This window comes from Xenopus tropicalis, chromosome 10, assembly GCF_000004195.4.
Source record: "Xenopus tropicalis strain Nigerian chromosome 10, UCB_Xtro_10.0, whole genome shotgun sequence".
NCBI classification, from domain to species: Eukaryota; Metazoa; Chordata; class Amphibia; order Anura; family Pipidae; genus Xenopus; species Xenopus tropicalis.
The window spans coordinates 18,788,735-18,795,753 of NC_030686.2; positions in this window are offsets into that span (position 1 = coordinate 18,788,735).

The window sequence follows — 7,019 nt, forward strand, 5'->3', positions numbered from 1 at the left end:
TAAAATTATAGCCTTAAATAGCAATCATTTTTGGCTGCTGGAAAGAGTTAGAAGAAATAGGCAAATATTTAAAAAATAAGAAATGAAGACCAGTTAAAAGGTTGCTAAGAATCAGCCATTCTATAAAATACTAAATGTTAACTTAAAGGTGAGTCACCCGTTTAAGATTAAAAGGAAGTGGTAGTCATAGTGTGATCATTTGGTGGGGTAATACGTCTGTGCTCCATTGGCAAATAGAGATTTTGTTGTAGGTGGCTTGATGTTTATATTTCCCACAATGGAATTTTCACCTGATTATGTATTCCAGTAAAGCACTGCTATATTATGGGTTGTTTTCCAGGCCAGACCTAGAATAAGTGATTCCCTGGGGGGGCAAAATATTATAATGGGCATCTCCAGATAAATATAAAATCAGCATACCTTCCATTTATAGGGACATATCAGTGATATTACTAAAAACTCTGATCTTTTTGAGTGAATCTTTCAATTCTGCACATTCAGTGGAACTATTAGGAAGCTTCCTCTATGGCTATAGAAATTTCCCCTCCCCAGCCACTCTCCTACCTTAAAGGAGAATGCAAGTCAAAATTTAAAAAGCATACTGCCCAATAGTCCTCCTATTGTTTAGTAAAAACGCCACACTTTTGGCTCACCTAATCAAATATTTACTCAGTCACAATTACTTCACATTTTCTAGAACAGGCAGCCATCTCTAAAAGGATCTTTCTGCGGGGGGCCCGGTGCCATGTATGTACTGTACACCACTGTCTGCACTTCTCAAAAAGTGTAAGTTGTGTTTTGGTGGCGTTCCCCTTTAATGTGTGTGAGTTAGAGTATTTACCATGTCTATTTTCAGGCATGCAGTTTCTACGTGCGCAACTGAATTACTCTCTGAACAAAAAAAATGCAAAATCTTTATGGCACCTTCTCAGCTACTTGTAATGTTAGGGTAGGTTATAGGTGAGTAGGTAAAATGTATAGTTAGCTATTTCATCTGCCCTCTATACAGCACCAGCAATAGGGGAGTGCTTTGAAGGGAAGTCAATCATTTACATTCATCCCTGGCCCACTGGAGCTTATTTCACACGTGAGCACACGTATTCACATGCTTATGGCCAAATTAATCAGCAACTTTTACAGCAGATTATTATGATTTTATGACAATACATTATGTATTGGATTTTATGACATTGGATTATGTATGTATTGGATTATATATAATGTATTGGATTTTATGATATTGGGTTATGGATATGTATTGGATTTTATCAAGGTTAACCTCTATTTTGTGGTGTTAAATGTTTTGTATAACATCGGCAAATTGCTTTGTTTGCAGTGTTGTCATTCGTTCCATGTAGTCGACACTTTTGAACTGTAGAAGAGAACCCACAAGAAGAACAAATGTCCATATACTCCTTGGTCATGATTAAAACAACCAGAATAACAATTCTGCAACCTGCAGTTCTAACTAATGAGCAACCATTCGAAAACCACCTGTCTGGGATTATTTTTTTAGGGGTTGGGGGGGCACATTGCTAGTGCAGTGAGTGCAGTTAAAGGGGTTGTTTACCTTTAAATTAACTGTTAGTATGATGTGGAGAGCACTATCCTGAGACAATTTGCATTAAAATGATTTGCAGTTTTTGAAGTATTTAACTTTTTGTTCAGCAGCTCTCCATTTTGGAATTTCAGCAGCTATCCGGTTGCCAGGGTTCAGGAATATATATAGAGGAGGGCCTAAATAGAAAGATAAGTAATACAAAATAACAATAACATTGTAGTCTCACAGAGGAATAGGTTTTTGTCTTCTGGGGTCAGTGACCTCCATTTGAAAGATGGAAAGAGTCAGATAAGAAAGGCAAAATATTCAAAAACAATAAAAAACAAAGATCAATTGAAAACTTCATGGCTAAGAATAGGCCATTCTATAATATACTAAGAGTTAACCTGAATGTGAACCACCCCTTTAAGCTTCTCCTGATAAAATTTCAAATAGTATGTGAATGTGATAGAGTTGAAAAAAGACCAGAGTCCATCAAGTTCAACCCTTCAAAGTAAACCCAGCACCCACAAACCTATACTGACCTACTGTATCTATACACTCACATACATAAACTATATATACAAACATTAATACTAACTGTAGATATTAGTATCACAATAGCCTTGGATATTCTGATTGTTCAAGAACTCATCCAGGCCCCTCTTAAAGGCATTAACAGAATCTGCCATTACCACATCACTAGGAAGGGCATTCCACAACCTCATAGCTTAAATCTTCCATCCCCTTTACCAGTTTAGTTGCACGTCTCTGCACTCTCTCCAGCTCATTAATATCCTTAAGGACTGGAGCCCAAAACTGCACCGCATACTCAAGGTGAGGCCTTACCAGGGACCTATAAGGAGGCAAAATTATATTTTCATCCCTTGAGTCAATGCCCTTTTTTATACAAGACAGCACTTTATTTGCTTTAGTAGCCACCGGATGATATTGCCTGGAATTAGACAACTTGTTATCTACAAAAAACCCCAGATCCTTCTCAGTTGGGATCACCCTGGAACTTTTTAGCTTGTTTTAAATGGAAAACAATGCGGGGCAGGGAAAACTGTTGTGACATGGCTGTTCTTCATAACTGTAGCAGTAATAATGTCTAGTGTGCCATAGGACTAAATGTCAAGCCCTTTGGTCATCTGTCTTTAAATATCTACTCTGTCTACTGTATTGAACTGCATCAGTGCCCTACAACCTTGACTGCATATAGTTCTCTGTAACTATGGCATTGTTGGCATTTGTTTTCATAACCATGGTAATGAATTTGCCCTCACCCCCCCAACTATCACAAGGGACTTTATAACAGCAACAGTTTCTATTCTTCATTATACAGTACTTCTCCACCAAACAGCTCCAGGCATGGTTCTCTAAGTTCCAACTTGTCCCAGAATTGCACTGGTAGATAATTATGCAATAATGGCATCATTAGTATATTCTCAAGTCAATAAGTATCATATTCCTTTTCAAAACAACTGCAGCTATTCTAAATTGTCTACTCACTACACACACAAGATTTAGAGATTTTTAGTGCAGATGCCATGCCAAATTCTGACTCATGGGAATTATGGCAGTAAAGTTGCCTGGAGGGATGAAGCTCATCACTTTTATTAGTTTATAGGATCACATTAGAACTTCTCATCAAGTTCTAATATTGCAGAGTGATACTCCTGCCCTGTAGCTCTATGATCCGTAGTATAGTACCATAGCTGAACAACAGTACTTCTTTAGGATGTTGCTAAGCAAGCTCCCTTGAGGTTAGGAACAAGGCCAGACCCTGTAAGGCAGTACGTGCTTATTCTCCGGTTTAGGCTGCACATTCTGCAGGGTCTTATCCTGCCTGCGATGGCTCCTGTAGTAGTACCGGGAGTCAATGTGATTTGCACTGTGAGCCGGAGATGATTGCCCATTCCTCAGGGTATGTAGAAATTAGGCAGGAGATGTGGTTGGGTGGCATGCCACCCCTGAAATTGTGCCACCGTAGGCTGGTTTGGAAGATATATAGGTGGGCTTGATACTCTCACACACTTGCTCCAGGGGAATCACTCCTTTTCAGGATAAGTTTGAGGGAATTCTGGGTCTGGATTCACAATTAAAAGGCAACATTTTTTTCCTGTAGAATCTGATGACAAATCCAATTAATGGCACAGTGCCCTCAAACAGGGAAACAGCTGCATAGAAACCTTAAAACTAGTTTGGTCACATACCCACCTGGCAAGCTTCATATTAAAACAGATTACTCAGGACTTTTGCTCATTTTATACCCAGGCTGTTTACTGTCACATAGATAATTTATTTTAGGATGTTGCATTGTCTTACAAAACGACTTAGTGACAGACTAAAGTAATCACTTACTCTGAAGTAAGAAAAATGGAGAAAGGATTGCCTAGCAGTAATGGATGAAACACACTTCAGGTTTTTGACTATAATTTTTTGATGTGGGGCAGGGTCACTATGCTCAACAATATAGAATATTAGTGTGGGTGTCACAAGACACAAATGGGTTAAGCTGGTCACTGATAGCACTAGACAGGTGTAGCTAGAAAAATTTCCCTAGCTGGGTTGGGGGTGGGGGTAGTGGGAGCAATTTTGCATTACTGAGCTCCAGAATATATGAGAGTGTTATGTAGCAGTGATAGGTCTAAAGCAACCGGACTTACTGAGTATTCTAGGAAACATTTCACCACTCATCTGAGTGGCTTCTTCAGTTCAACTGTGGGGTAGGAAATTCTCCAGTGTTTAAAACCCTTGGGGGTAGTACATTCACCAGCCAATTACAATGGCTCCTTTGAAAGTATTATGGGGGTTCTTATCTGAAACCATGAATCTCATTGAGGCAGGTGCTAAGTTTTCAAGTTTCATGGCTGGAAATGGGAATTGTTATAAAACAGCAAGGAGTAAATAAGTTAATGAAGCATTCTCCTTGGTGGAACCTCAGGCTGTTCCACCAGCTAACCCAAACCCTAGGATCTAGCCTACAACCAGCTAGTCCTCTTTCTTAGGATCCCTCTTCCTTAAAGGAGACATATCCTATAAAAATTATGAATGTACCAGTGAATTATACTCTTCTAGATATAGAAGGATTGTGCTTAAAAAGTTGTGAAATTCCACAAAAACCCCACTAGCCCCGCCCATCCGTTCCACTTCCTGCTGGCTGAATTCTCTGCATGAGCTGGGGAGCCGGCGGCCCTCCATACACTGCGCTGTAGGATAGGAACCAATCAGCAGCTAGGCTGACCTGATAGGGAACTGAAGCCTGTCTGTGCTTGTGTGAGTGCAGGGCTGTGATTGGCTTTCCCCCTCCTACTGTGCTTCTGGCAGGGACCGTTAGGACATGCCCACTCTCCATTTCACACTGGATGGAGAAGTGATAGGATCTATAGGGAGCTCCAATAAAGGGGCAATTTTTACAGAGAGGATTAATTTTTAACACAAAGGGAAACCAGCACCATATATTATTCATAATTGCCTACAAAATTAGGGTTTTTCCCATTTAACCAATATGTCCCCTTTAACTTCCACTGAGGTCTGATATAACCCTAGAACTCTTGTAGCACCATTTAAAATCCTCAATGAGGGAAGTCCAAGAGAACTGACATGGCCAACTGAGAGAAAGCACTTGACAATCTGTGCCAGTTGGGGTGGGGGAATGGTTACATCTTTTCATTCATTGCTAAGCTTACAAATTCACTGGAAAATGCCTGCACCTTTTTTATTTAACGCCCGCACCCAATTTTGACTCGACCGTGCCCTTTTTTGATGTGACCGTGGGCAATTTGACACGCAACAAATTTTTTTTACGCGCAGCAAATTTTTCTGGGAAGAATTTTCACGGAAGTTTCGCGAGCCAATTTGCCAATGGCAAAATGCAGAAGAAAAAAATTTGCTCACCAATAGTTACAAGTTAAAAACACACCAGTGGGTTGTAGGTGGAGACATTATTGTATCTGAGGATAAACAAACAGATGGTACAAATTACCACAGAAGTGAAGCTACACCTCTGTGACACAGTTTCAACAAAAACGTTATGAACCCAATAAAAGTGACATTTATGGAAGTATTTTCACATGAAAACCATTACACCGGAAGCATAACCCTAAACTTCTGCTAAGGCCTCACCTTGAGCATGCAGTGTAGTTTTGGGCTCCAGTCCTTAAAGGAGAAGGAAAGTCATTTTTGAATTTTACTGCCAATAGATTCACCTTATTAGTGCCACCTAAAATGCTATATTTATTCTGCAGAAAGTATTACCATACCTGAATACTTCAACTGCCCTAGAAGCTTTCTCTGTTTGTTTAAGATTGCAGCTGCCATTTTAGCTTGGTCTTCATAGCTTCCTGCTGTAGTTATAGCCGTTATAGCTCAGATTACACATTTCTAAGGGCGGGGGGGTGAGTTAAATGAATTCTTATGGGAAGGGGATTAGAAGAGGGGAGTGAGAAGAGAACTGCGCAGACTCTGGCCGTGGGAATTAAGGATTTTTGCGAGAGACTACTCTCATTATTACTACATTACAGGGGATTATAGGCAGATAGGGGGTGTGTTTTTTTCCCATAGAAAAGATCAGCGCACCAGAAGCCACCCCGATAGATTATAGGAACGGAACTGTCATTTGAAGCAGTGTAGGAGGTTTTTCACAGTGAGGTTCTGGAATGCCCTTCCTAGTAATGTTGTAATGGCAGATTCTGTTAATGCCTTTAAGTGGGGCTTGGATGAGTTTTTGGCAAGGCAATTGTTATACTAATATATGTAAGTGTATAGATCAGAAGATCTCTTGTTGTCCTGTCTCTACTTCTGCTCTGTCCATCTCCTGCCTTGTCCTGTCTCTCCATCTGCTTCATCCTGTTCCTGTGTGGTAACAATAACCATCCCTTGCCTGATAGACCTGCCAGCAGTGACGTTCCCCAAATCCCTTACAGAATGCTGAGGCAGGAAAGTGATGCAGGAAATGGGTTTATATAGGGCACAGACCCATAAAGCTGTTGGGCTGAGATAGGAACGCCAGGTGAAAAGGTAATAATGAGAGTGAATAATAGATGAGAACTGGTTGGATGCTCTCCTGGCCCAGTGGTTAAGGCAGAGCCAGTTAACAGGATGTTAAAACTGCCAAAACACCTTATGAGCCAACATAGATACTGTCAGTGAAAGTTGATTATTCTAGGCTAGCAACTATATTTTATCTCTGTAGCCCAGACTCAGTAAATATTAAAGGAACAGTAACACCAAAAAATGAAAGTTTATAAAACTAACTAAAATATAATGTGCTGCTGCCCTGCACTGGTAAAAGTTGTGTGTTTACTTCAGAAAGTCTACTATAATTTATATAAATAAGCTGCTGTGTAGCCATGGGGGCAGACATTCAAAGGAGAAAAGGCACAGGCACATAGCAGATAACAGATAAAACACTATTGTATTCTACAGAACTTATCTGTTATCTGCTATGTAACCTGTGCCTTTTCTCCTTTTTTCC